This window comes from Triturus cristatus, chromosome 8 (genome assembly GCF_964204655.1).
Source record: "Triturus cristatus chromosome 8, aTriCri1.1, whole genome shotgun sequence".
Lineage (NCBI taxonomy): Eukaryota > Metazoa > Chordata > Amphibia > Caudata > Salamandridae > Triturus > Triturus cristatus.
Window position 1 is genome coordinate 468,004,794 of NC_140591.1, and position 27,858 is coordinate 468,032,651.

Consider the following 27,858-nt stretch of genomic DNA (forward strand, 5'->3'; position numbering starts at 1 on the left):
CAAAGCTACAAGTACATGTTCGTATCCTGCAACATTTACGGGCCATCGTAAACTCTGATCTAACTGATCCGGTGGCCCGACATTTTAAATCAGAACATGAAAATGATCTTAAAATGTTTTAAATATTTCGTGATAGATACAGTACCAATAGATAAGAGAGGAGGCAACAGAGAGAAAAGGCTACGCCAACTAGAGTCAAAGTATATTATTGAGCTTGACGCGAAGTACCCGCATGGCCTTAATACTGGGGAGGATATGCATAATTTTTTATAATAAATTTTCATTATCATTTTCATTATCATTTTTAATAATCTTACGCCTCCACCATAGTTTACAACAATATAACCTCATGCCTCCCTCGGGGTACTTTTTAGCCTGTTATCTTCACGTGTACACCTTTTATCCAACGTGTTTAAAACTTTAAATCAAGTATCAATAAGTTTTACATTGATTGCCTGATATCAGATATGTTGGGTCATTTTCATTATGGTATTATAATGCTTTGATTCCTGTTCCATCTTGTCAAAAGATATTTTATTACATCATTGCATGTTTACATGATTGTTGCAAAGAGACATAAATAGCATTGGACGTGTCCATCAATTTGTTGGTTTTACATTAGTGGCTTTGGTTGTCCTTATGTCTGGTACTTTGTCTTTAAACTTTATTTTTCAGTGAATATACCTTTTTAAGGGGGCTCCCTAAGTTAGGCAATATGTGGCGTTTACAGATGAATTCTGTGGAAATATCACAAAAATATTTTCTCGTCTCTCCGCCTTATGAAACATAGTTTTTATATATATTTATCACCTAGCACTTTAGACACTTTTAAGCATCAAGCACTTTACACATATGATTTGCACATTGTGACTGTAGATGAGAGCTATATTGTCGAATGAAGACAGTTGATATGGCCATTTGAGGTTTGTAATCTTTGCACTTGCAGTATTTCCACAGACATTGTTATTTATTATCAACTATTTATATATAATATACCTTAATATTTCTATTTATGTGGCTTTTAACTGTACCTAATATGATTATTTTTTATGAGGTGCTGCAGCACGGTGATTTAAGCATTTGTGCCTTGATATTTACGACAATGATTATTTGCTGTTGTCATCTCAGGTATTCCACCAAATAGAAAAGATTTTACCAACAGAGGTTTTTATACATGTTAGTAATGTATTAATTACCCAAATGTGTAACGTTACGTTTTTACAGTATCACTATGCCACAGGCAAAAATGTTCTTTCTAGCTCTAACACTATTGTCACATGCACAGTCAGGTGGTGGTTGTATCACCAATAAAAACTCTAAATGCACGTAATGCAGTCATGTGACCAAGGGCGAAGTGTCCCGAAACGTGTCATGAAGAAGCTTTGCACTTAACTTGAATTAATAAAAAGAAAATCTGGCACCAGCTCAAGAAGTTGTCTGTACCTGTTTTTGTGCTTCCAGTGCGCAAGGGAGTGTGATTTGATATATATTTATATGTATATACATATTTATATATCCTTTGTTCACAGCTCATGTACCACAATATTTTTCGGTTCAAGCAGGCGCGGACCACAAATTGGTGCTTCAATATCTTGTTTTAATAGTCGGCCATAACGCGTTTCGGTCCAGCCGAACCTTGATCATGTGACAACGCCGTACATACTTTTGCATAGTGTTTTGAAATTTTACAATGTCCATTATTTGCATTTTGTTATGACATGCCTTTTCATTACGATAATACCTTTTCAAAACAATTGTTTTAATGTCTGTATAAATACATAAATGAAAAAAGGTAAAACCAGTAAAAAAGGGGATCTTCATTTCAACTACTATAACGGGCATTGGAATTATTGCATATTGATTGAATAAATAGATGAATAAATAAATAGATAATAATTACTTCTTTAAACGACTTTTTCTGAAATTACAATAAATATTATGTAAAAACAGTTTTCACCAATTTATAAACAGCATATTTTAAAACTTTTTTCTGCCTAAATGCAGTAAATCTGTAGTGCAAATATATTTTTCTTTCAACTATGGAAGATCTTTGAAATAATGCTTCCCCTATTCCATCCTGACGCATTCCCAATTGTTGAAAAGTGCTTGTGAGGAATTTCAATACCATAGTGACTGGTCTCATTATCGTTACAATCCCCAGAATTTATCTGTGATTGAAAAAGTGCAAAAAGTGTTGGGTTAAAAAACCACTATTTTCTTGGTTTGGGTTGGTTAGGCAGCCTCATTTCTATATACATGTACATTGAACCCCCTATATATAACATGAGCAAAATGTATCCAATCGCATGTAGTGGTAAAAAGTGTAAGAATAGATAGAATATCTAAAATATCTAAAACATCATAGATAAAATATCTAAAACATCTATTATGAATGTATTTTGGGGGAGAGAGAGCGTGCGAATGGAGGACTTTAAAAGAAAGTATCTATGAGTGTTATGCTTTTCTATAGGCACGTATATAAGTTCTCCGTGGTATTTAAACCTCCTGGGGCTTTACTGTCTAAATTTAGAATGTACCTAGTTTCTAGTTTTCTATGGATCCCTTCTCTATCCCCTCCCCTCCTGTTGATGGGCACCGTGTCAATCAAGTACTATGCAAAATCTTTTAGATTGCTATCATGTATCTCCTGAAAGTGTCTTGCAACAGGCTAAGTAGGATCATGATTTTTGATTGCTCTGATGTGCTGTAGAATCCTTTTGTTTGCTGGCAGTTTAGTACTTCCCACATATTTAAGCTTGCATGAACATTCTAAGATATATATGGCGTAGTCTGTTTTACAGTGCAATGGTTTATTTATTTCTATTTCTTTTGCACTGAATGCAGTGTTGTATGTTCTTTTATTAATGCCAAACTGGCATGCCTTGCAGCTTTTGCATTTTGTGAAACCGTTTCTGTATTTCAGCCAATTAGATTGATCTGTGGTTTCCAAGCTGCTTTTGACCAGACTATTACTCATAGACGGTGCTCTTGGATATGTAATGCCCATGTTGTGCAGTAATTTGGCCACTATGATTGGATCGCTTTGTACTATGGGCCAATTGCGCTGCATGATATTTTTGATTGTTTTTTGTTGGGCACTATAGGCTACAAGTAATCTTACTTCCATGGGATCTTTGACTGGATTGCTAGCTTTAGACTTGGTCATTAATAAGTGGTTCGAATCTCAACTCCCTGTTTTGGTGATTGCAGCCTCTACTGATGTGGCGGAATATCCCCGAGGTAAAAAGCGCTTTTTGCTTTCTTGCTGTGCTTTGATTAAATCATTGGGGTTGCTGCACACCCGCTTAAGTTGCAACATTTCCCCATAGGGGATATACTCTTCCAAGTGTCTCGGGTGGAAGTTTGAATGGTGAAGTACTGAGTTGCCAGCAGTTTCTTTTCTATATAACCTAGTCTCTAGTGTATTGTGTTCTAGGTGTATTTCAACCTCAAGGAAATTGATTTTTCTGTTGCTGATAGTTTCCGTAAAGTTTATATTGATGTTGTTTTGATTAATAGTACTGACAAATTCAGTTGCTTCCAATTTGGAGCCCTCCCACACAATAAATATGTCATCAATAAAACGCAAACACAATTTTACATTATTTTGCATGTAGTGCTTATGTGTGATACCTAGGACCAGCTCCTCCCACCAGCCCACGCGTACACAGCCATAACTGGGGGAGAAGCTAGCCTCCATTGCCACGCCGAGTAATTGTTAGTAATATGTGCGATCAAATAAGAACACATTGTTATTCAAGCAAAAAATTTTCATATTGATTAGCATCATATTGTGAGTGGGCAAGGCTATCTTGTTCTTGGCAAAGTAATGTTCAAGGGCTCTTGGCCCGTCTTTGTGGTTAATACTGGTGTATAAAGACACCACATCAAGGGTCATCAAGAGATAATTATTTTTCCATTTAAAATCTTCGAGTTTTGCACTGAAATCACTTGTATCACTGATATAGGAGGACAATGTTTGGACAAAGTCTTGCAGGAAAAAGTCTATGTATTTAGATACATTTTCTAGTATGCTTTCCTGTGCCAAAATAATCGGTCTTCCTGGTAGTTTTTCGGCATTTTTATGTATCTTTGGGATAAAATATATGTTTGGTACTTTGGGGGTTTTCTTTTTTAATACATTTGCACTCATCCATAGCTAGAAGTCCTGCGCTCTTCCATGCTACCAGTTTTCCATAAAAATCATTGTAAATAGCTCTTAATTCCAATATGTTGCTTTTGCGATCGCAAGATCTATCATTTCGTTGTGACAGGGCTTCCTCCACATAGTCCTTTTTTGCCCATAACACGAGGTTGCCCCCCCTTATCAGAGTTTCTGATTACAATGTTGTTATTTTTTTGCAATTTTGACATCAATTGGTTGTATTGACTATTCCTCGAATTCGATTTACGTTTTTTGTTTTGTATTTTAAAATTTAATTTTTTTATTTCACTTGTCACATTTTTATTAAAAATGTCAATTCCATCCCTCGGTGATATTGGATTGAACGTCGATTTTTTTCTTGAAGGGCGTCTTTTTTCTAGTTATACTTGTTGCCTGGATTTCACTGTTGTCGCTTTGATCAGGTTTATCTGCTATCTGAGAATCACCTGGATTAATGCAGTTAGTTTCATCTTGTAGTTCCATCAAGGTTTCCAACAATATCATATCTGGTGTTGTGACCATTTCTTGAGTGATGTTGGGCTGTTCGCCCGTGTCATGATTTGCAATGTCAATTTGTTGGTGAGTTACAAAGTATTTTTGTAATTTTAATTTTCTGACAAAGCGATACACATCCATTCTTGTAGTCGCATAATCGAAGTTAGACTCTGGGCAGTATGAGAGTCCCAATGCTAGTATTTACCACTTCTCCCACAGTGTGTTGTTGACCAGATCTACCTATTGCATAATATTTAGCCAATCTTAGTTTGCATAAATTTGAAGCAATCAATGCAGGTTTGCATATAATCCATGACCTCAGGGGCACAGTAAGACAGAGCTTGAGACAAGATTTTTGTTTCTTCTGCATTTAATGTTAAATTGGAAAGATTGATAATTCTGATGGTATTGTCCATTATCTGTTCCTTTTGTTGGCCACTCTCTTTGCCATCCGATCTGCTTGCTCTTCTTGATCTACGGGCTTTCCTCTTCCTCTTCCTCCCCCTCGGGAAGGTTTCCCTTGTCCCCGTAAGGGTCTCAAATTTGTGCTTCTGTCCCACTGCAAAAAATGCAACTCGTCTTCTACAGTGGGTATGCTGCTGGGCTGCCGTGTTTCATCAATGTCAATTTCTTCCTCTGAACTGAGGTCCGATTCAGATTCCACAATCCATTGTTTGCCATTGCTTTTGGTGCCTGATGCCATCTTCTGTTGTCTGATATTTTCAAACCATTTGGAGAATGTAAAAATCTGGCCCCTCTGGTATTTATATATATCTATATTTATATGTATATATTATCTACTGGCGGTCGCCAGTAGATAGTTATAGTTACAACCTAGTTTCCATAGGAAATCTGAAAATTCTATTTTGAATAACTTTGGCGCCGGTTGACTTATGTTCGTGAAATTTTCAAAACTAATGGGGTGCTCCGCTCAGCTCCTACCCTGAAAGTCTCGGGGTGATTCGTCAAGCGGGGGCTGAGAAAAAAGGGGGGTCCCAAAACGCGTTTTCCCCATGCATTTTCCCATAGGACCTTTAGTCGAAGGTACAGCCCGAACGGCTGAACAGAATTACTTTAAATTTGGCAAAGAGGTAGTCCTCAGGTCAGGCGTGTGCCTTTTGCATATATGGTGTAAATCCGTTCAGTAGTTCCTGTGAAAATCAAAAGTAAAATCATATACATATCTGGCCGGAGCCTAACCACACATCTCATTGTGAGATCTGATTGGCTGTCAGCACTTCACCCAAGAAGTGTTGGCAGCCATCTTGGGACCAATATACATGATAACACCTCATTAAAAAGCATTGCAGTTAATAGAAGGTTTTAAGACTTTAGTTACATTATAAATCATTTGTTGATAGTACCATACTCATTTTAGGAATTGTGGTATGTTCTAAGGTGATTTTACCATGTGAAAAAGCCTTCTGCTGGGATATCATGAATCATGTTTGAGAGAAAACTATTTTCACATGCTTTTCCCACAGAGGTTTGGAAGGTGATCTATAAGCTAAACTGAGAGCATATTTTCTGTAAATTCACATTATCTTTCTCAGTCATGTGAGAATGAAGTCTGACATTCTCCGTAAAACATTTACATCCAACAAGGGCAGAGACTGTCAGTTGATTCCTTTGTGTTCTACTGCAGCTTCCCAGAGTGTTCCAAAGAACAACTAGAGCGCTAACAGTCTTACTTATGACAAAGGTATGGCACACCTGAAGCCATCTTGATTGGAATAAAGTGGTAACATTTAAAACATTTAATTTAAAAAGGAACAAAATGAGAGGGTGCATTTTGCCATAGAATGTATGATTAGTGCTGCAGAAAGAAAAATTAGGGCACATTTTGAGTGACTTCACAAATCCTCTTGTATTTCATTAAAGAATTCTGACATGCAGACTGAAACATGCACTTTCAATACCAGCAGCAGACTTCCCTGGTGAGCAGTAGCTTTACTACAGTGATCTAATGAGCGACTAGAGTGCTAACATTCTGAATTTATGGCAAATGTGTGACACATCTGAATGCCTTCTTCATTGAATCAAAGTAAAAAACTGACAGTATGCCTACTGAGGAGACTGCAGTAAATGAGGAAATTAGGAATCTTCATAACAAGATTCCCAAGATGGCCACCAGAGACAAAAGAGCCCAAATGTAGCACAAATATCACCGAGATGTAGCCCAAGTATAGCCCAATGACAGAAAACCCAGAGTGTTTTAAAGAACAACTAGAGCGCTAACAGTCTTACTTATGACAAAGGTATGGCACACCTGAAGCCATCTTGATTGGAATAAAGTGGTAACATTTAAAACATTTAATTTGCAAAGGAACAAAATGAGGGGGTTCATTTTGCCATAGAAATTATGATTAGTGCTGCAGAAAGAAAACTTAGGGCACATTTTGACTTCTCAAATCCTCTTCTATTTCATTAAAAAGTTCTGACATGCAGACTGAAACATGCACTTTGAATACCAGCAGCAGACTTCCATGGTGAGCAGTATCTTTGCTACAGTGATCTAATGAGGAACTAGAGTGCTACCATTCAGAATTTATGGCAAATGTGTCACATCTGAATGCCTTCTTGATGGAACCAAAGTAAACAAGCATTGAAAATGCAATAGGTCTCGCCCTCGTTTAAGTTAAAGCAATTCTGTTTATAATTAGGTGGCTTTTTAGCTTTGCTTTTATTAGTGTTTTTCAAAATTTCATATACATACCATGCATATGTATGCATATATGTATATGTTTGCATGAATTTATATTTATATAGATATGCAGATTATATGTTTATATATGTATATATATATATATACATACACATACATATATAAATGCATATGCATCTATATATGTGCATATGTGTGCATGTACAGAGAGGTAGAGAGGTAGAGGTGCATAGGTAGAGGTGTAGAGGAAGAGAGTTAGAGGTAGAGAGGTATAGAGTAGTAGAGAGATAGGTAGAGAGGTAGAGAGTAGAGAGCGAGTAATAGAGAGTAGAGAGTGAGTAGTAGAGAGTAGTTGAGAGCGAGTAGTAGAGAATCAGTAGTGGAGAGTGAGCAGTAGAGAGTAGTAGAGAGTGAGTAGTACAGAGTGAGTAGTACAGAGTGAGTAGTAGAGAGTAGTACAGAGTGAGTAGTATAGAGTAGTAGAGTCAGTAGTAGAGAGTGAGTAGTAGAGAGAGAGTAGTAGAGAGTGAGTAGTAGAGTAGTAGAGAGTGAGTGGTAGAGAGTAGGAGAGAGTAGTAGAGTGAGTAGTAGACAATAGTAGAGAGTGAGTAGTAGAGCGAGTAGTAGAGAGTAGTAGAGTAGTAGAGAGTGAGTAGTAGAGAGTGAGTAGCAGAGAGAGTAGTAGAGAGTAGTAGAGAGTGAGTAGTAGAGAGTGAGTAGTAGAGAGTAGTAGAGAGCGAGTAGTAGAGATGAGAAGTGGAGAGTGAGTAGTAGAGAGCGAGTAGTAGAGAGTGAGTAGTAGAGAGTGAATAGTAGAGAGTGAGTAGTAGAGAGAGAGTAGTAGAGAGTGAGTAGTAGAGAGTAGTAGAGTGAGTAGTAGAGAGTGAGTAGTAGAGAGTAGTAGAGAGTAGTAGAGAGAGAGTAGTAGAGAGTGAGTAGTAGAGAGAGAGTAGTAGAGTAGTAGAGAGTGAGTGCTAGAGAGCAGCAGAGAGTAGTAGAGTGAGTAGTAGAGAGAAGTAGAGAGTGAGTAGTAGAGAGTGAATAGTAGGGAGTAGTAGTAGAGAGTAGTAGAGAGAGATAGTAGTACAGAGTGAGTAGTAGAGAGTAGTAGAGTGAGTAGTAGAGAGTGAGTAGTAGAGAGAGAGTAGTAGAGAGTGAGTAGTAGAGTAGTAGAGAGTGAGTGGTAGAGAGTAGGAGAGAGTAGTAGAGTGAGTAGTAGAGAATAGTAGAGAGTGAGTAATAGAGCGAGTAGTAGAGAGTAGTAGAGTAGTAGAGAGTGAGTAGTAGAGAGTGAGTAGCAGAGAGAGTAGTAGAGAGTGAGTAGTAGAGAGTAGTAGAGAGCAAGTAGTAGAGAGTGAGTAGTGGAGAGTGAGTAGTAGAGAGCGAGTAGTAGAGAGTGAGTAGTAGAGAGTGAATAGTAGAGAGTGAGTAGTAGAGAGAGAGTAGTAGAGAGTAGTAGAGTGAGTAGTAGAGAGTGAGTAGTAGAGAGAGAGTAGTAGAGAGTGAGTAGTAGAGTAGTAGAGAGTGAGTGGTAGAGAGTAGGAGAGAGTAGTAGAGTGAGTAGTAGAGAATAGTAGAGAGTGAGTAATAGAGCGAGTAGTAGAGAGTAGTAGAGTAGTAGAGAGTGAGTAGTAGAGAGTGAGTAGCAGAGAGAGTAGTAGAGAGTGAGTAGTAGAGAGTAGTAGAGAGCAAGTAGTAGAGAGTGAGTAGTGGAGAGTGAGTAGTAGAGAGCGAGTAGTAGAGAGTGAGTAGTAGAGAGTGAATAGTAGAGAGTGAGTAGTAGAGAGAGAGTAGTAGAGAGTAGTAGAGTGAGTAGTAGAGAGTGAGTAGTAGAGAGTAGTAGAGAGTAGTAGAGAGAGAGTAGTAGAGAGTGAGTAGTAGAGAGAGAGTAGTAGAGTAGTAGAGAGTGAGTGCTAGAGAGCAGCAGAGAGTAGTAGAGTGAGTAGTAGAGAGAAGTAGAGAGTGAGTAGTAGAGATTGAATAGTAGAGAGTAGTAGTAGAGAGTAGTAGAGAGAGAGAGAGTAGTAGAGAGTGTAGTAGAGAGTGAGTAGTAGAGAGTAGTAGCGAGTGAGTAGTAGAGAGTGGTAGAGAGTGAGTAGTAGAGTAGTAGAGAGTGAGTGGTAGGGTAGAGAGTAGTAGAAAGTAGTAGAGTGAGTAGTAGAGAGTGAGTAGTAGAGAGTGAATAGTAGAGAGTAGTAGAGAGTGAGTAGTAGAGAGTAGTAGAGCGTGAGTAGTAGAGAGTGAGTATTAGAGAGTGAGTAGTAGAGAGTAGTAGCGAGTGAGTAGTAGAGAGTCAGTAGTAGAGTAGTAGAGAGTGAGTAGTAGAGAGTAGTAGAGAGTGAGTAGTAGAGAGTAGTAGAGAGTGAGTAGTAGAGAGTGAGTAGTAGAGAGAGCGTAGTAGAGAGTAGTAGAGAGTCAGTAGTAGAGTAGTAGAGAGTAGTCAGTCAGAGTCAGTCAATGTCAGTCAATGTCAATCAGTCAGTGTCAGTCAGTCTGTCAGTGTCAGTCAATCAGTGTCAGTCAGTGTCAGTCAATCAGTGTCAGTCAGTCAGTGTCAGTCAATCAGTGTCAGTCAGTGTCAATCAGTGTCAGTCAGTGTCAGTCAGTCAGTGTCAGTCAGACAGTGTCAGCTAGAGCAGCTCTGCTGACCTGGTTCTCTGGCTCTAAAGCAGCTCTGCTGACCTGGTTCTCTCTCTCTAAAGCAGCTCTGCTGACCTGGTTTCTCTGGCTCTACAGCAGGTCTGCTGACCTGGTTCTCTGGCTCTAGAGCAGCTCTGCTGACCTAGTTCTTATGCTACAGAGCAGCTCTGCTGATCTAGTTCTCTGGCTCTACAACAGCTCTGCAGACCTGGTTCTCTGGCTCTAAAGCAGCTCCGTTGACCCAGTTCTATGGCTCTGAAGCAGTTCTGCTGACATGGTTCTCTGGCTCTATAGAAGCTCTTCTGACCTGGTTCTCTCCCTCTAAAGCAGCTCTACTGATCTGGTTTCTCTGGCTCTGCAGCAGCTCTGCTGACCTGGTTCTCTGGCTCTAGAGCAGCTCTGTTGACCTGGTTCTTAGGCTCTAGAGCAGCTCTACTGACCTGGTTCTCTGGCTCTAAAGCAGCTCTGCTGACCTGGTTCTATGGCTCTAAAACAGCTCTGCTGATTTGGTTCTCTGGCTCTAGAGTAGCTCTGCTGACCTGGTTCTCTGGCTCTAAAGCAGCTCTACTAACCTGGTTCTCTGGCTCTAAAGCAACTCTGCTGGCCTGGTTCTCTGGCTCTAAAGCAGCTCTGCTGACCTGGTTCTCTCCCTCTAAAGCAGCTCTGCTGACCTGGTTTCTCTGGCTCTACAGCAGCTCTGCTGACCTGGTTCTCTGACTCTAGAGCAGCTCTGCTGACCTAGTTCTTAGGCTCTAGAGCAGCTGTGCTGACCTGGTTCTCTGGCTCTACAGCAGCTCTGCTGACCTGGTTTTCTGCACTCACGACGCACGCACCCGACTTCGCGAAAATATATTTAAAAATAATATAAGTTTCTTATAAGTACAAATATATTATTTTGATGAATATTTTACATAATCTCTTGCCTTAATATGTATATTAAAGACACATACATATCATTTTGGAACATAATTTTTTTTTGCGGGAGTCGCGCACCCAGCGCGCCCCAGCACGTATATGATGTCACGCGGGACCCGCAAGCTCGCAAACATCTTGTACCGTAATGCGCATGTGTCGCGAATGCGCGGGAGCAGGAGTCGCAGACTGGTCGCATACCAATCGCGCATATCACGTGATATTAAATGTATATGATGTAACTGAAAAACACGCAGCCGTCGCACACCATACGCGGATCCTTCATGACTTTTCTAAAATGGCGGCTAGAATGCACGCACCCACCGTGATGTGTACACTTTGAGTGCGCGACTGCGAAAAAAATTGGAATAATTTTTTTAAAGAAAATGACATAAATATAATAAAATAAAATATGAAAACAAGTAAATTAATCAATATTTCAGTGTTAATTAAAAAATGTTTTTTGCAATTTTCAGAAAAATATATGTTATTTAATGAAGAAAATATTTATAAATAAACAGTTAAAAAACTGTAGAAAATCAGTACAAAAAATAGATATAGCTACTATCACACTTAAAAGTTAGCATTTAAAAAACCTTTGAAATTCACTGAAAAAACCATAGGTTTCACACACGTTATAGTTACGAATTAGCATTTAAAAAACCTTGCAAATTCACTTAAAAAACCATAGGTTTCACACATGTTATAGTTAGCTGGACATTTCACTTGTAAAAAAACAATGAAATTCCCCTGTTATAGTTAGTGCAGGCAACTATAACTCACGCGACCGCAATCCTCTGCTGATGACATCAGATATTACATCACTGATGACATATGTGTCTTTCTGAAAAATAAATATTTGTAATATATGTATAGCTAAAGATTAATGGAAGAAGACATGGGTAAATAAGTGTCTAAATACAGTGATGTAATATCTGACGTCATCAGCAGAGGATTGCGGTCGCGTGAGTTATAGTTGCCTGCACTAACTATAACAGGGGAATTTCATTGTTTTTTTACAAGTGAAATGTCCAGCTAACTATAACATGTGTGAAACCTATGGTTTTTTCAGTGAATATATATATATATATATATATATATATATATATATATATATATATATATATATATATATATATATATATTTATATATATATATATTCACTGAAAAAACCATAGGTTTCAGGGACGTTATAGTTAGTTGGACATTTCACTCATACAAAACCAGAGAAATTCCACTGTTATAGTTAGTTCAGCTAACTATAACTCGTGCCCCCGCAATGCACTGCTGATGACATCACATATTACATCATTCATCAAATGACATCACTGATGACATCATCCACGTGAAAATCTGATGCACCTCCTCACACCCTAATATAACGTTTGATACACCCCCGGTAAAATACAGACTACCATTTTCAAAAGCATCGACACACCAATACCAGTTACTACAAACGCACTCACTAATTCCTAGGTCTACAGACACATGCACTCATTCACCCATACAACCATTCATACATGTAGTCCCTGATCAATACACCACTATCATGTGCACTCATACACCTTACGGACAATCACACACCACCACTCATCCTAGTCAGTCATGCACTTATCCTAGTCAGTCATGCAAAGAATCAATCACTGTTCCATTTACTCACCTACACAGTTATACACACACCACCTCGTTTATTCATACAGATACTAACGCATACTTACTCTCATATAATCACTAATACAAGTATACACTCATCCATACAGACACTCCCACAATCACTGACTCTCACATATAGTCATTTATATACTCCAACTCTCACATACACTGCCTTTTACTTTTGTACTTACTTGGACATCTACCACTGAGACATCCATCCACTCACCAACACATCCATACACACACTCACTCACCTATAGAACTGTTTCCACATGCACTCTTAAAGTCATACACCCAGTCAATCAACCACTCACACATCTAAACACAGAGTCACACCCCCACCCAACCACACACACACTCAGTCTCCCATACAATTACTCAGGCAACTAACCAATAACCCATATAGACACCCATGGAGCTACTGACCAACTGATGCAGCAGGTTATATAACAACAGACAGACTGATACAGACATTCACACAGTTTAGTCACTAACCCATGTTTTCAGCAAGACACATTTAATCACTCACTTAAACAGTGAGTCACACACCTACTAAATCCTCCATCCAGACACTTATACATCCACTCATTCTTCAATACAGCTTGGTATTTATATAATACATATTTACATTTTAAAGAAAAACACATTCACTGGATGATGTCATCAGTGATGTCATTTGAGATGTCATCCGTGATGTCACTGACCATGTCATGAATGATGTAATATGTGACTTCATCAGCAGTGCATTGCGGGGGCGCAAGTTATAGTTAGCTCAACTAACTATAACGGCGGAATTTCTATGGTTTTGTATGAGTGAAATGTTCAACTAACTATAACGTCCCTGAAACCTATGTTTTTTTCAGTGAATTTCAAAGTTTTTTTAAATGCTAATTTGTAACTATAACGTCCCTGAAACCTATGGTTTTTTCAGTGAATTTCAAAGGTTTTTTAAATGCTAATTTATAACTATAACGCCCCTGAAACCTATGTTTTTTTAAGTGAATTTCAAGGGTTTTTTAAATGCTAATTTCTAATTATTTTAATTGATTTTAAATTATCACTTCATTGTCAACCTACTGAAAGCAGCCAATATCCCCAGTTTTCCAGCAATAGCTTCCACAATTTTTTTTGTCACAAATGAGAACAACAACTAACGGTAATAATATACAGAGTAGACGTCCCTGTGCAAAAATGAACACAAATGCACAATTTCCCGATATTTTCAACGAGCAGCCAAATCTGGGGTGCGATCCAAAAACAGGGAATAAGCCACGTTTGCAGCAGGTATCTAACATCTGCATTTTACTGGTGTAAACCAGGATGACTACCTACAATGTGAAAGGGATCGTAGCCCAGAATCACATCTGAAGCGCAACATATGTCACAGAGTTACTGATCACGCAGCTCAAACACCCATGAAGGCCACAACACTCACTGCCACCAGCCTCAGGATGTCCCCCCTGGACCACCCCCCTCCCTACTACCACCGAGGCAGCGTAGAACAGGACAGAGGACCTTCCAAAAACTACATGGTCCCTCAGTCACACAATACTTGAATTTTGGCAGATATGGTAAGCAAATATGTGTGAAGGACGCAATTCATTCATCAATAATAATAATGCACACAATACCAAGTGTAGCGGTGATGTGCTGGACAGACCTAACTATACAGATCATAAACCTCTCCATCTGTACATATACTGCTGGTGCTTGTGTGTTGCGCACAATAGACGCAACCATGTTACCTCAGGCAGTGGGGAAGATCTTGGACATGTAGCTGTGTTGTCCTCCCCTGGAAGCGGAAGCACAGTGGGCTGGTCCAACGTACACCACTCCAGCGTAGGAGTATGAATAAATAAGCCGGGGATCTGGGCGTGGTTCACTTGTGAACAGTGAAGACCAACGAGTCTGCCAGAGTGGCGGGCCTCACCCTGCCACGTGGCTGCCGCCATGACCACGGGGCTCCTAAACACAGGCCCCTGGCGAATCCAGCGGCACAGCACCGCAGACCTATGTGTATACAGACTACTACCTTCGATCTACACTGCGGACAACAGGCATCACAATTCAGATTGAGTAGTGATTGCAGATGATGCAGTCTAGTACGCAAGATACATTGCTCCCAGTGCGGCCCTCTCGGACCACGCATCATCGCAGGGAGCGCACACGTTGAGTACTTCAGGTGCCCCTAACTCAGTGAACCACAAGTCATCACCACGTGGCCTTATTAAGGCAGAATTCAAAAGACACTGGTCTGAGTGCGACCCCCAGGACCACACATCATCGCAGGATACGTACACGATGAGCGCCAAAGGTACTACTAACTCAGTGCACCATAAGTCATCACCACGTGGCCTTATTGAGGCAGAATTCAATAGACAAAAGACATTGCTCCGAGTGCGGCCCCCCCGGACCACGCATCATCGCAGGGTACGTACATGCTGAGCGCCAAAGTTACTACTAACTCAGTGCACCATAATTCATCGCCACGTGGCCTTATTGAGGCAGAATTCAATAGACAAAAGACATTGCTCCGAGTGTGGCCCCCCCGGACCACGCATCATCGCAGGGTACATACACGTTGAGCGCCAAAGTTACTACTAACTCAGTGCACCAAAAGCCATCGCCACGTGGCCTTATTGAGGCAGAATTCAATAGACAAAAGACATTGGTCCGAGTGCGGCCTACCCGGACCATGCATCATCGCAGGGTACGTACACGCTCAGCGCCAAAGGTACTACTAATTCAGTGCACCATAAGTCATCGCCACGTGGCCTTATTGAGGCAGAATTCAATAGACAAAAGACATTGGCCCGAGTGCGGCCCTCCCAGACCACGCATCATCGCAGGATATGTGCACGCTGAGTGCTAAAGGTACTACTAACTCAGTGCACCATAAGTCATCGCAAGTAAGAGTGAACAGTTTTATGTCAGCAGTGAGGCATACTATCACTCGAAAATCACCCACAAATACTTATAATATAAAAAGAACAGAAAAATCAAAGTACATTAATGATTACAATCCGGTGATTTTGAAGATGTTGAATGCAAATATGGACATACAATATGTTGCAGATAACTCAATTGCTGTTTCTCGCTATGTCACCTCATATATTACCAAGTCTGAGAAGACAGAATTGAAAGAAATGTGGGAAGAAATTTCACAGGAGAAGACACTTAGCAAAAAATTGTACAGCTGCAGCTTGAAGATGCTTTCACATCGAGAAATTGGATCCTACGTATGTTCGGATCGATAGACATCTGCAAGTTTATATTCAAAGTCAAGAGGAATCATCTGGATAAGTCTAGGTCTTGCTGCGGCACGAAATTGAGTTTTAATATAAATGATGTAAAACAAGTTTGTGATGATATAGAGTTACGTTTCTTTGCTAGTCAAGAGAAGTGTACAGAAAATAACAGTTTGATAAGTGTACGTGTTGAAGAAGAGATGGAAGATAATACTGATGTGAAGTTTGAAAAAGAAATAACAAAGTTGAAAGTAGTTTCTGCTGAAAATCCCAACTATGTCTGTATTTGTTCTCGACGTACTCATTATAAAATTCAAACTAGGAATATAGATGTGTTTTTAAAAAGTGAAAAGAATAACAATGAGAAATAGAAAGAATTTCCTGCTTATCTGTTTCACCACAAGTCACCGTCACATGGCCTTACTGAGGCAGAATTCATTAGACAAAAGACATTTCTACCAGTGCAGCCCGCTCGGATGACGCATCATCGCAGGGTGCGCACACGCTGGTTGCTTCAGGTGCCACTAACACAGTGCACCATTTATCATCGCTGGCTGGACACACGCTGAATTACCAATAACTGTGCAGCTCTACTGAACGCCACATGGCTGTGGGCCCTTGCTGATGGCTGCCTCTGGCCTACACTGCAGTCAGCACGGCTCACAATTAAAACTGAGTGTTTATTCATTAATTACAGAGTCCAGTAGGCAACTAACTACAACATCTTCGAAACCTAAATAATATCCTTTTAGTATCCTTGCTTCAAGAACTTTTTTTTATATCAATTATAGCTTTATTACAATCACGAAATTCATCCAGCAAGTCCAAAGGAACACTGAATGGCAGTCTACACTGTGGCCAGCAGAGCTCACAGTTCAAATTCAGTCTTGATTCATGAATTTCAGAGTCCTGTAGGCAACTAACTATAACATACCCGAAATCTACACATTTTCGACAATGCATTCCATACATATTTCATCTTTTGTTACCTACACTGCAGTCAGCAGAGCTAACAATTTACATTGAGACATGATTTATTAATTGCAGACAGAATTCTACTCCATGTCCTCGAACTTTGTCAAGAGGAAGTGACTAAAAACATTCCTCTATGTCTGTGCTGACTACTGCCTTCGATGTACACTAGCGCTAGCAGGGCTCACAATTCACATCGAGTTGGGATTCTGTGACTCGCCTGCACCACGCATCATCGCTGGCTGCACAGACGCTAAATGCTTCTGATGCCCCTATCTCAGTGCAGCACAACTCATGCACCCTTTCTGATAGAATATTTTGTGCTTAATTTCACATCTGCTGTCCTACCTCAGTGTATCCCAAGTCATGAACCCTTTATGATAGAATTTTTTCTGTAGGATTTCATATCTGGTACCCGTACCTTAGTGCAGCACAAATCATTGACCCTTTATGATTGAATCCCTGTGTCTGATCCAATGATTACTGTTGTACTTGTTGCCAGCACCAACCATTCCTGGAGGGTTGGCTTACAATCACCCCACACGCATCCACCACAGACGTCACTGTACATGTGACCCTGGTAATAAAAAGGAGTCAAGGGCACGTGCCCATACCCAGTTCCACTATCTATCTGTGTCTGTGTGTTCATTATGTATGCAACATGCTGCCCTTAGGCCCTACCACATTACATAGTGCTCTGGACAGCGTATGCAACCATCTTACCTTTGACAGTGGGGGAAAACTTTAGTTATGTAACTTTGTCTCAGTCATTGTACAAGTACGTATGTAGAGACTGCATCATTAGAGTACTGCAAGTAGAGTGTATAGTGAATTTATAAGTGCGTGAGGATCATCGCAGTGATTGTATAAGTACATATGTTGGCACAGCCTAAATCCGACAACGAGCTTATCTCTAATTGGCTGCCCAAAAACTGAAACTTCGACTTTCCATGGCCCTGTGTTGCTACAGCTGCAACACTCCACTGAATGTGCAATAAACATTCATATCCACACAGATGTCTCATGTCCACCATCTTTCTTGTGTGGAACTATGGATGAATATAGGGTCAGTAATTCCCCGTACCTTCCATGTTGGCCATATTGTTGGACTTGGCTCACAGAGTGACACTTTGGCTTTTGCAACCCGGGTGACGGTAGCACTCCAATACGGACACCCGCATCCAGTGTTGTCAGATTTTTTAAGCTTTCTATAGCCCAAAGTAGCCCAATATAGCTACTTTAGGGAAGGAGAGGTAGGGACAGCATCAAGCAGGAGGTGAATGCATTGGAATTGATGTTGCAGGAGGATGCCAAGTAAATATTTGTCTAATAAAGCGCTTTAACATACTACTTAGCTGGAGTGCTGTATATATATTTATAATCTGGCAACTAGCACAAACCAAAATTTTACCACACAACCGGCAAAATATAGTCCAATTGTGCATGATCTAGCCCAATCTGGCAACACTGATGCCACAACCACTCCCTCACGGCTGGTATACACCCACACCACACCCATCCAGCACAGGCGTCACAGGACACGTGACCCTTCTAATAAAAAAGACCGGGCGCACGTGCTCTATGTCATTTTAGACTTGCTTGCAACGCATGCACTGCGGCCGGTACAGTCACACCGCCACGGTGATGGCCCATCTCAGTGGTCCGGACACTTGATGCTTTGTGAGCTTTGCTGCACCGCAGTGTAGGCCTGAGCCCAACAGCGAGGCCTCACTTCTTACTGAGTTAGTAGCACCGCAAGGACTGAGCGGGTGTACAACCTGCAATGATGATAGGTGCACTAGTATGTCCTCTGCCATGGTGATATCAAGACTCAGTACGAAATGTGAGACCTATTAGCTTGCAGAATGGAGCTGCATGATGTAGAGGGTGCCGTGACCGTGAAAAGGTGAGCAGTGAGGCCTTGGTGCGCAGCGTCGGGCAGATACCTGTGGGTGGCGGGAGTGGATGGGGTACAGCAGCCTGAATGCAGAAAGACAGCAGAGCGATTTAGGCGTACGCACTTGTATATACTCTGCCACAGCGTCGGATTGGTAACGAGAGCACTGGTGCAATGCCCGAGGAGCCGGTGCCGAGTTCCAACTGTGGGCTGCGTTTTGGAGCAGTCTGGGGGGCAGATTTGGGTGGTGTCGCTGTTGTTTGGATACAGCCAGCGGCCTAGTGGGTGTCTGAATGGCCTTTCTGGAGGCAGATGGGCGTCACTACCTCACGTTTAGCAACAGGCAGAGGTGTCACTTTCTTTCTCTTGCAGGGCCGCCCATTAATGTATGCATACCTAGCAGGGCAGGGGGCCTGAGCAGAAGTGGCCTTCCTTGTTTTTAAGTCACCAGTGTAAACGAATCCTTGCATTTTTTTGTATCTTCCACTGTTTCTCTGTTCCTCTTTCTCACACTCTTTCTGTCTCTCTTCCTCTCTCTCACTGTTTCTCTCTCTTCGTCTTTCTCACTCTTTCTCTCTGTCTTCTTCTCACTTTCTTTCTTTTTCTCTCTCTCTTTCTCTCACTCTCACTGTTTCTCTCTTTCTCTCTGTCTTCTGCTCACTCTTTCTTTCTTTCTCTCTCTCTTCCTCTCTCCTTTGATGCACGCATGACGCACAATCTTATCATGCTTTTTATCTAACAGGCTGTGAATCACGAATCGATGTTCATCCACCCAACACCACCAAAGCTGAACACGCGAGAAATCTGCGATGATGCGTGGCCATCCTGAACACATAACAAAGGTGCTTCGGCACGTGGTGGACCCTCTTACACACACGTCGGTGGCGCAAGGTGAGTAGAGAGACTTCTTTCCGCAGCAGCAGGCAGTCACCTCTGGGTGGTGGGAGTAGATAGCGTGCAGCAGTCTGGGTGCACAAGACCGCACAGACACCTCCGAGCAGTCGGAGTGGATGGGGTGCAACAGCCTCATTGCGCATTAGCGAAGTAGAGAATTACATGTGTGCAGTTGTATGTACTCTGCAATTACTAATTCTATGCTATCTTTCAGATCACTAAACTTGAGGGCTGCACTATCTCCCGGCACGTGGTTGGAAACACACCGGTGGCACAAAGGTGAGCTGCGAAGATTTTCTCCAGTGTCAACACTCCCTCTCCATCTCTTCCTTTCTCTCTCACACTTTCTCTGTCTCTTACTCTCTCTCTCTCATTCTTTCTTTCTCTCTTCCTCTCTCTCACTCTTTCTTCCTCTCTCTTCCTCTCTCTCACCCTTTATCTCTCTCTCTTCCTCTCTCTCACACTGTTTCTCTCTTTCTATCTTTCTTGTATCTTGCTCTTTCTCTCTTTTTCTCTCACTCTTTCTCCTCCTCTCTCTCTCACTCTTTCTCTCTTTGTCTGTCTTCCTCTCTCTCACTCTTTCTCTCTTCCTCTCTCACTTTCTCTCTCTCTCTTCCTCACTCTCACAATTTCTCTCTCTCACACTGTTTCTCTCTTTCTCTCTTCCTTGAAACAGAGAATTACGCGTGTGCAGTTGTATGTACTCTGCAGTACCTACATCTATACTATCTTTCAGATCACTAACCTTGAGGGTGCACTATGTCCCAGCAAGTGGTTGGAGACACACCAGTGGCACAAAGGTGAGCTGTGAAGATTTTCTCCAGTGTCAACACTCCCTCCCCATCTCTTCCTTTCTCTCTCACACTTTCTCTCTTTCTCTGTCTCTTCCTCTCTCTCTCATTCTTTCTTTCTCTCTTCATCTCTCACTCTTTTTCTCGCTCCCTCTCTCACTTTCTCTCTCTCTCTTCCTCTCTACCTCTTTATCACTCTCTCTTCTTCTCTCTCACACTGTTTCTCTCTTTATCTCTCTCTCTTCCTATCTCTCACACTGTTTCTCTCGTTGTCTTCCTCTCTGTCTCACTCTTTCTCTCTTTGTCTGGCTTCCTCTCTCTCACTCTTTCTCTCTTCCTCTTTCACTCTTTCTCTCTCTCTTCCTCTCTCTCACACTGATTCTCTCTTCCTCTCTTCCTCGTATCTCACTCTTTCTCTCTTTCTCTCTCTTTCTCTGTCTTCCTCTCTCTCACACTGTTTCTCTCTTCCTTGTAGCTCACTCTTTCTCTCTTCCTCTCTCTCACTCTTTCTCTCTCTTCCTCTCTCTCACTCTTTCTCTCTCTCTCTTCCTCTCTCACACTGTTTCTCTTTCTCTCTTCCTTGCATCTTACTCCTTCTCTCTTTCTCTCTCTTACTCTATCTCTCTCTTCCTCTCTCTCTCACTCTTTCTCTCTTTCTCTGTCTTCCTCTCTCTCACTCTTTCTCTCTTCCTCTCTCTCTCTTCCTCTCTCTCACTCTTTCTCTCGCTCTCTATCTTCTTTGCTGGACGCATGACACACCATCTTATCTTTCTTTTTGTCTTGCAGGCTGTGAATCACAAATGGACCAGCGATGACACGCCACGGCTGTACATAGTTTTATTTGTTGTTGTTTTGTTTTAATAAAATGTTTTATATGTAAATCTATACATGACTAAGATTCTTATTTCTCCAACCTCACAAGCATATTTTTATTAATAGTTCGTAGAGGGACACTTCTGGGCCCAAGAAGGTAGTGGGGGGTATGCTGGTGATGTGGGAAGAGGGTGCGTTACCTGCTAATGTGGGGAGATGCAGCGTGAAAGGGGTATCTCTCACCGAAAGAGCTCCGGTATGTTTTCAGAAATGCCTCAGACAGATGCCAGCTGACGGACTGAATCACAAAATGGCTTTTCAATGCTCATATAGTGTGACTTATGAGCAGTTCGTACCCAGGCTCGCAGAGGGACAACTGCGGCCCGTCCGCTCGACTCACAGAGGCAGAAATACAAGCCGTCCGCTCCCAAAGGAACAGCAGCGTAGTAGCTTACAGAGGTAGAGGCACAGCAGCGTACTAACTCGCAAAGGTAGACAGCTGCGAGCCGACGGACTGGCTTCTAAAGGCATAGCTGCTAAGTGGTGATGTTGGGCACAGGGAGCGTGAAAGAGTTATCTTCCTACTGGTGTCCTGGAGTGGAAGTTGTGCTGCCTGGTGCTCACCTGTTTCTCCTTTATTGTTAATAAATCTTAAACCTTCACTGCGTCCAAATCGTCATTACACAGAGCTCCGCTATATTAAATTGCCCCGGAACCTTTCTTTTATATTTTCACTGTATGCGAGGCACAAGATGGCTGCTAACAGTTCCTGGTTTGAAGTGTTAGCAGCCAATCAGAGGACACTTCCTGGTTTGAAGTGTTAGCAGCCAATCAGAGGCAAGCTTGTGCAGGGGAGTTAGGCACCGACCAGATATATATATATATATTTTTTTCCTTTAATATCTCAAAACCTACTGAACGGATTTACACCATTTCTACAAAACCGCACTTTCTGGACCAAGACCTTTCTCCCTGCCACATTTGGCATAATTCTGTTCAGTAGTTTGACCTGTAGCCTTGTCTAAAGTTTCCTATGGAAAATGCATTGAGAAAAAATGTTTTGACACCCCCTTTTTTCCCAGCCCCCCCTTGACCAATCACCCCTAAACTTTCAAGATAGGAGCTGATCAAAAAAGAGAAACTTTTTGGAAAATTTTGTAAAGAATCGTCAAATGACGGCAAAGTTATAAGCAGATGGAGGGCTCCAGGAGGGGGGCTGCGCAACCCCCCTCCCAACATAAGTGAAGCCCCGAGACTGCGGGGACCCCAGCAGGCCCCCGCAGCCCCAGTGAGCCCCCGCTATTATTTTTTAAGAACTGCCCCCGGGACCTAGCTCACCCCGGGGTCTCATTAAAATAAAACACGGGAACCTGTGACCCCAGTGCGAATTGCGCCATTTAAAAAAAGAAAAAAAGTTATTTTTACCCTGGGGGTCCTTCTGGGATTCCCTGAGCAGGCCTAGGGGGTCATGGTGTTTCTACCCTGCCCCCTTCTCTTGTTTTCTACCTTTGTTTCTCTGTTTTCTAGCGACTCGCTTCTACCGAGCCACAAGATGGCTACCAACACTTCCTGGTTTGGAGTGTTGACAGCCAATCACGGTGAAGCTTGTGTACTGGACTTAGGCTCCGCCCAGATATCAAAACTTTTATTTTTCTAATTTCTCAAAAACTACTCAACGGATTTACACCCTTTAAAAAACAGGTCGCTTTCTGAACCAAGCTTTACCTTTGTGCCAAATTTGGGGTAATTTCGTTCAGCAGTTCGGCTGTAGCTCGTCGCAAAAGTTCCTATGGAAATTAACATGGGGAAAACGCGTTTTGGGACCACCCTGTTTTCTCAGCCCCCCTTGATGAATCACCCCCAAACTTTTAGGATAGGAGCTGACCTCGATAGACTTTTTTTTTGGAGAATTTCGCAGAGATTCCCATGCTATATATATTACCTACTGGCGGTCGCCAGTAGGTCGTTATAGTTACAAACTATATATATATATACATATTTATATACATATATATGAAAGAAAAGAAGTTGCCCTCTGCGAAAGTGCACTCTCAACAGGTTTATTTCTCCAGTGTAACACAGCAAAGGCAGCTAATGCGATCAAATTCCAACATCCGACCTTACGCGTTTCGAGCAACAGCTCTTGATCACAGGTCCATGTCGAGTGAGGTAAAGAGCACAGCTGACATCCCTCTGCCAAGTAATAGCGTACCGCCCCCAGTGGGCCTCAAGGTGAGTAGCAAAATGTACTATGGGGCATGTAGTCCTGCTGCACCTTAATCCCAAGTGGGTTTGCACACCACACGACAGGAAATAAAATAAAACAATGTCCAAACCCCAGTGGGTGAATCCAGAAACACATTCCTGACTTCGCTGCGCATTTTTCTGGGGCCTGTTGTCCCTTTAAGTGATTGTACATTCAAGTCACTCAGGGCCCACAAAGCTGCAGTGTTGCACTCTCACGGCTGGACTAGCCGTATTTATGAAAGAAAAGAAGTTGCCCTTGGCGAAAGTGCACTCTCAACAGGTTTATTTCTCCAGTGTAACACAGCAAAAGCAGCTAATGCAATCAAATGCCAACATCTGACCTTACGCGTTTCGACCAACAGCTCTTGATCACAGATCCATGTCGAGTGAGGCAAAGAGCACAGCTGACATCCCTCTGCCAATTAATAGCGTACCGCCCCCAGGGGGCCCTGAGGTGAGTGGCAAAATGTATATATATATATTACACTTATCTGCGAAGTACTCACATTTTCGTTGCAAAAACATGTGTGGTAAAGGCATGTTTGTGGTAAAAATGGCCACATTATAAAGGCTGTTTCCCATGTGAAATATAGTGTAGTACAGTGTAATTATTATTGTTATTTTTTTGTTAGTAGCTCAGTTCTTTCTAGGTAGAAGTACTGCGTTATGTTTTTTTTAAAGTGTAAAGTGTAAAAATGTAGAAAATTGAAAATACAATGCAGTACACTATATTTGTTATATTTATAAATAAATATTCCAGCACACCGTCACTTCTCAGCTTACAACATGGAGACGGACCACAAATTCGTGCCATCACGTGTAGTTTATTGCCTGCTCGGTCCTGACGCGTTTTGGTTCGAAAGAACCTTGATCACATGATATATATATATATTCACTTAAAAAACCATAGGTTTCACACATGTTATAGTTAGGTGGACATTTCACTCGTAAAAAACCAATGAAATTCCCCCGTTATAGTTAGTTCAGATAACTATAACTCGCGCGCCCGCAATCCACTGCTCATGACGTCACATATTACATCACTCATGACATGGTCAGTGGCATCAGTCATGACATCACTGATGACATCATCCTTGTGATAGAGTGGCGGTCACGCGAGTTATAGTTATCTGAACTAACTATAACGGGGGAATTTCATTGGTTTTTTACGAGTGAAATGTCCACCTAACTATAACATGTGTGAAACCTATGGTCTTTTAAGTGAATTTGCAAGGTTTTTAAAATGCTAATTCCTAACTATAACGTGTGTGAAACCTATGGTTTTTTAAGTGAATTTGTACATTTTTTTAAATGCTAAACTATGTATGTACTATTATATATTTGTTTTTAAGGTTTTTCACCGTGCGCGCACCGTGCGCGCACCCCGCGATTTTTTTAAAGAAAAATAAAATGTTTTTTTCACCCTTCAGGGTCCTTCAGGGACCCCCTGACAAAGGCTAACCTGCCCCCTTTTCACGTTCGCCACCTCTCTTTTTCAGTGTCGCACCCAAAACAAACAAAATGGCGGACAACACTTCCTGATTTTGACCGATTCGAATGTTGACTGACATGTAACCACCAATCAGAATTAAGCTCGCGCACGGCACCGTGCTCGCACGGTGCGCGCATATAGATATTCATGTACTTTTAACTGCAATTTTGTCAGGAACTACTGTACAGATTGACTCCATATATGCAAAAGGCACACGCCTGACCTGAGGACTACATCTCTGCCAAATTTCAAGTAATTCTGTTCAGCCGTTCGGGCTGTACCTTTGACTAAAGGTCCTATGGAAAATAACATGGGGAAAACGCGTTCTCGGACCCCCCTTTTTTCTCGGCCCCCGCTTGACGAATCCCCCCGAGACTTTCAGGGTAGGAGCTGAGCAGAGCGCCCCATTAATTTTGAAAATTTCGTGAGGATTCATCAACCGGCGCCAAAGTTATTCAAAATAGAATTTTCAGATTTCCTATGGAAACACGGTCCTAACTATAACTATCTACTGGTGACCGCCAGTAGATAATATATATATATATATATAGAGAGAGAGAGAGATATCACAAATATAGTCTACTACAGTGTATTTTTAACTTATATCATACACACACACACACACATGCAAACCATCATTGCGTCCACTCTAAAGCTGAAGAGATAATAACATTTGTATTACATTTATTTTTGATTAGTTTAATGACAGTAATTACATTATTAGAATAAAAATCATAATGGCAGGTTCAATTTATAATAATATATTCCTATATCTGACACTCCCTAGCTTACTTGTCTATTTTACACCTTCAGATTCATCGATATCCAATTTTTTTAAGACCTAGCATACCACATCACACCGTGGTTTATTTCTCAAATTGTCTTCTCTTTATCACATATTAATTTGATCAAGTATCAGTATTGCTTAAAAGAGTGTGCACAAGATCCTTCCATTGCAGTGGTAGAATAGGAGAGGTAGCCAGTAGGGCTACAATAAAGAAATCATATATTCCCATGTATCTTTACTTAAGAACACAAATCAGACTGAGAACATCAGTCTAAAAAGTTCGCTCTAAAACGTGAGGCATACCTTTATTGATCCTTCCAAAAGAGTGATAGCTTGTGTACAAAGGATCTTAGTTTCTTGTGACAACTCTACAACAGATTACTGAACGTGGCAACCATCACAGGATGATGTAAAGTAAAAAGAATCATACAAATATGGTTATTCCCTAATAGATGGGTAAATGTTTCTTAAATTTCATCAGTGTGTGACTAAACTACTCTCTGCAAACCATTTTACACCTTCTGCTTATTCCCATTTGGAAAATATATAAAAAAAACTTACTTCTGATAATTTACACTTAATTAAAGTACTAAGCCAAAGCATCTGATACATAACCCATGTCACAGGTGCACTTTTTTGATTGACATGGATAAAGCCCAGAACTTATATTAATATCCCCTAAATACGACCTCACATGTTCAATTAAAATTGTAAATAATTGTTATTTTTGTAAGGTAAACCTTTAAAAAGAGACACATTTTATGTTTCTTTAGTTTTGAGGCATGTGCTTGCAATAAAAACCCACCCCAGCTTGCAAAGGCCAGATCTGTTGGCTTTGCCAATGCTTATTTCCAGTTGCCACAAACTCTGCTACCAGACTTCCATCAATTACAGGCTCAGGCCAAGAGGACAGCACTGTTTATGGTTCAAAGTGGACTACCTTTACCATGCCTTTCAATGTCATCGCAGAACACTCAAATGCCCAATTTCACTCTCAATCCCCAACACTGATTCCATATGTGAGTAAACACATTTGTATTATTTCATCTTCATACTAACTTATATGTATACCCACGATGTATTAAATTCTATACATTACTCACTGGACCCACTCCAAAATGGTAAAAGCAATGCAGTCCAAAGACGTGTTTTTTTTATAAAAGAAAAAGTGTTTGGAGCTTTTATAGTAACATTATGACACACACACCACAATAGGCGTTTATCACAGTTTATGATCCTTTTTTGCCTTTCCTAATTATGTCATAATATAAAGGGTGAGAAAGCAAAAGACACACAAATGATGGACGGAATGTGGAACAAATCAAATATTCATCCCCAGTCAAGATAATTGTTTTAAATCCACCATTCTTTTGTCCACCGTGCCACCTCAGTTTGGACCCAGCCATATGCAAATCAGTCTTGACCCTGATTCTCATGGCAACAGTCCAGCCAGAACTGTCAAGCCGGGTCCTCCCTGGACCGGAAACAAGCATCCTGGGACCGGTTTCAGGGTATCATCCCTCATCAACCAGGCTAGCTTGAATTAAGTGGCACAGTGAGCCCGGGACCCACGTCTGAGCATAACTGGTGCACTTAGGGCGAGAAAACAAACAAGAGATCTGAGTTAAATCCATCATTCTTTTGCTCACCATGCCACCCCAGGATGGACCCAGCCATACGCAAATCAGTCTTGACCCTGATCCTCATGGAAACAGTCCAGCCAGAACTGTCAAGCCAGGTCCTCCCTGGACCGGAAACAAGCATCTTGGGACCGGTTTCCGGGTATCACCCCTCATCAGCCAGGCAAGCTTGAATCCAGTGGCACAGTGAGCCTGGGACCCACGCCTGGGCATACCCGGCGTACTTAGGGCGAGAAAGCAAAAGACACACAAATGTTGGATGGAATTTGGAACAAATCACACATTTACCCACAGTCAAGAGATCTGGGTTAAATCCATTGTTCTTTTGCTCTCCATGCCACTGGAGTCAAGTTAGCCTGGCTGATGGGGGGTGAAGCCCCGAAACTGGTTCCAGGATGCTTGTTCCCTGTCCAGGGAGGACCTTGCCTGGCAGTTCTTGCTGGACTGTTCCCATGGGGAGCAGAGTCAAGACAGGTTTGCATTTGGCTGGGTTTAACTAGAATGACATAGGAAGCAAAAAATGATGGATGTAGGCCCTGATCTCTG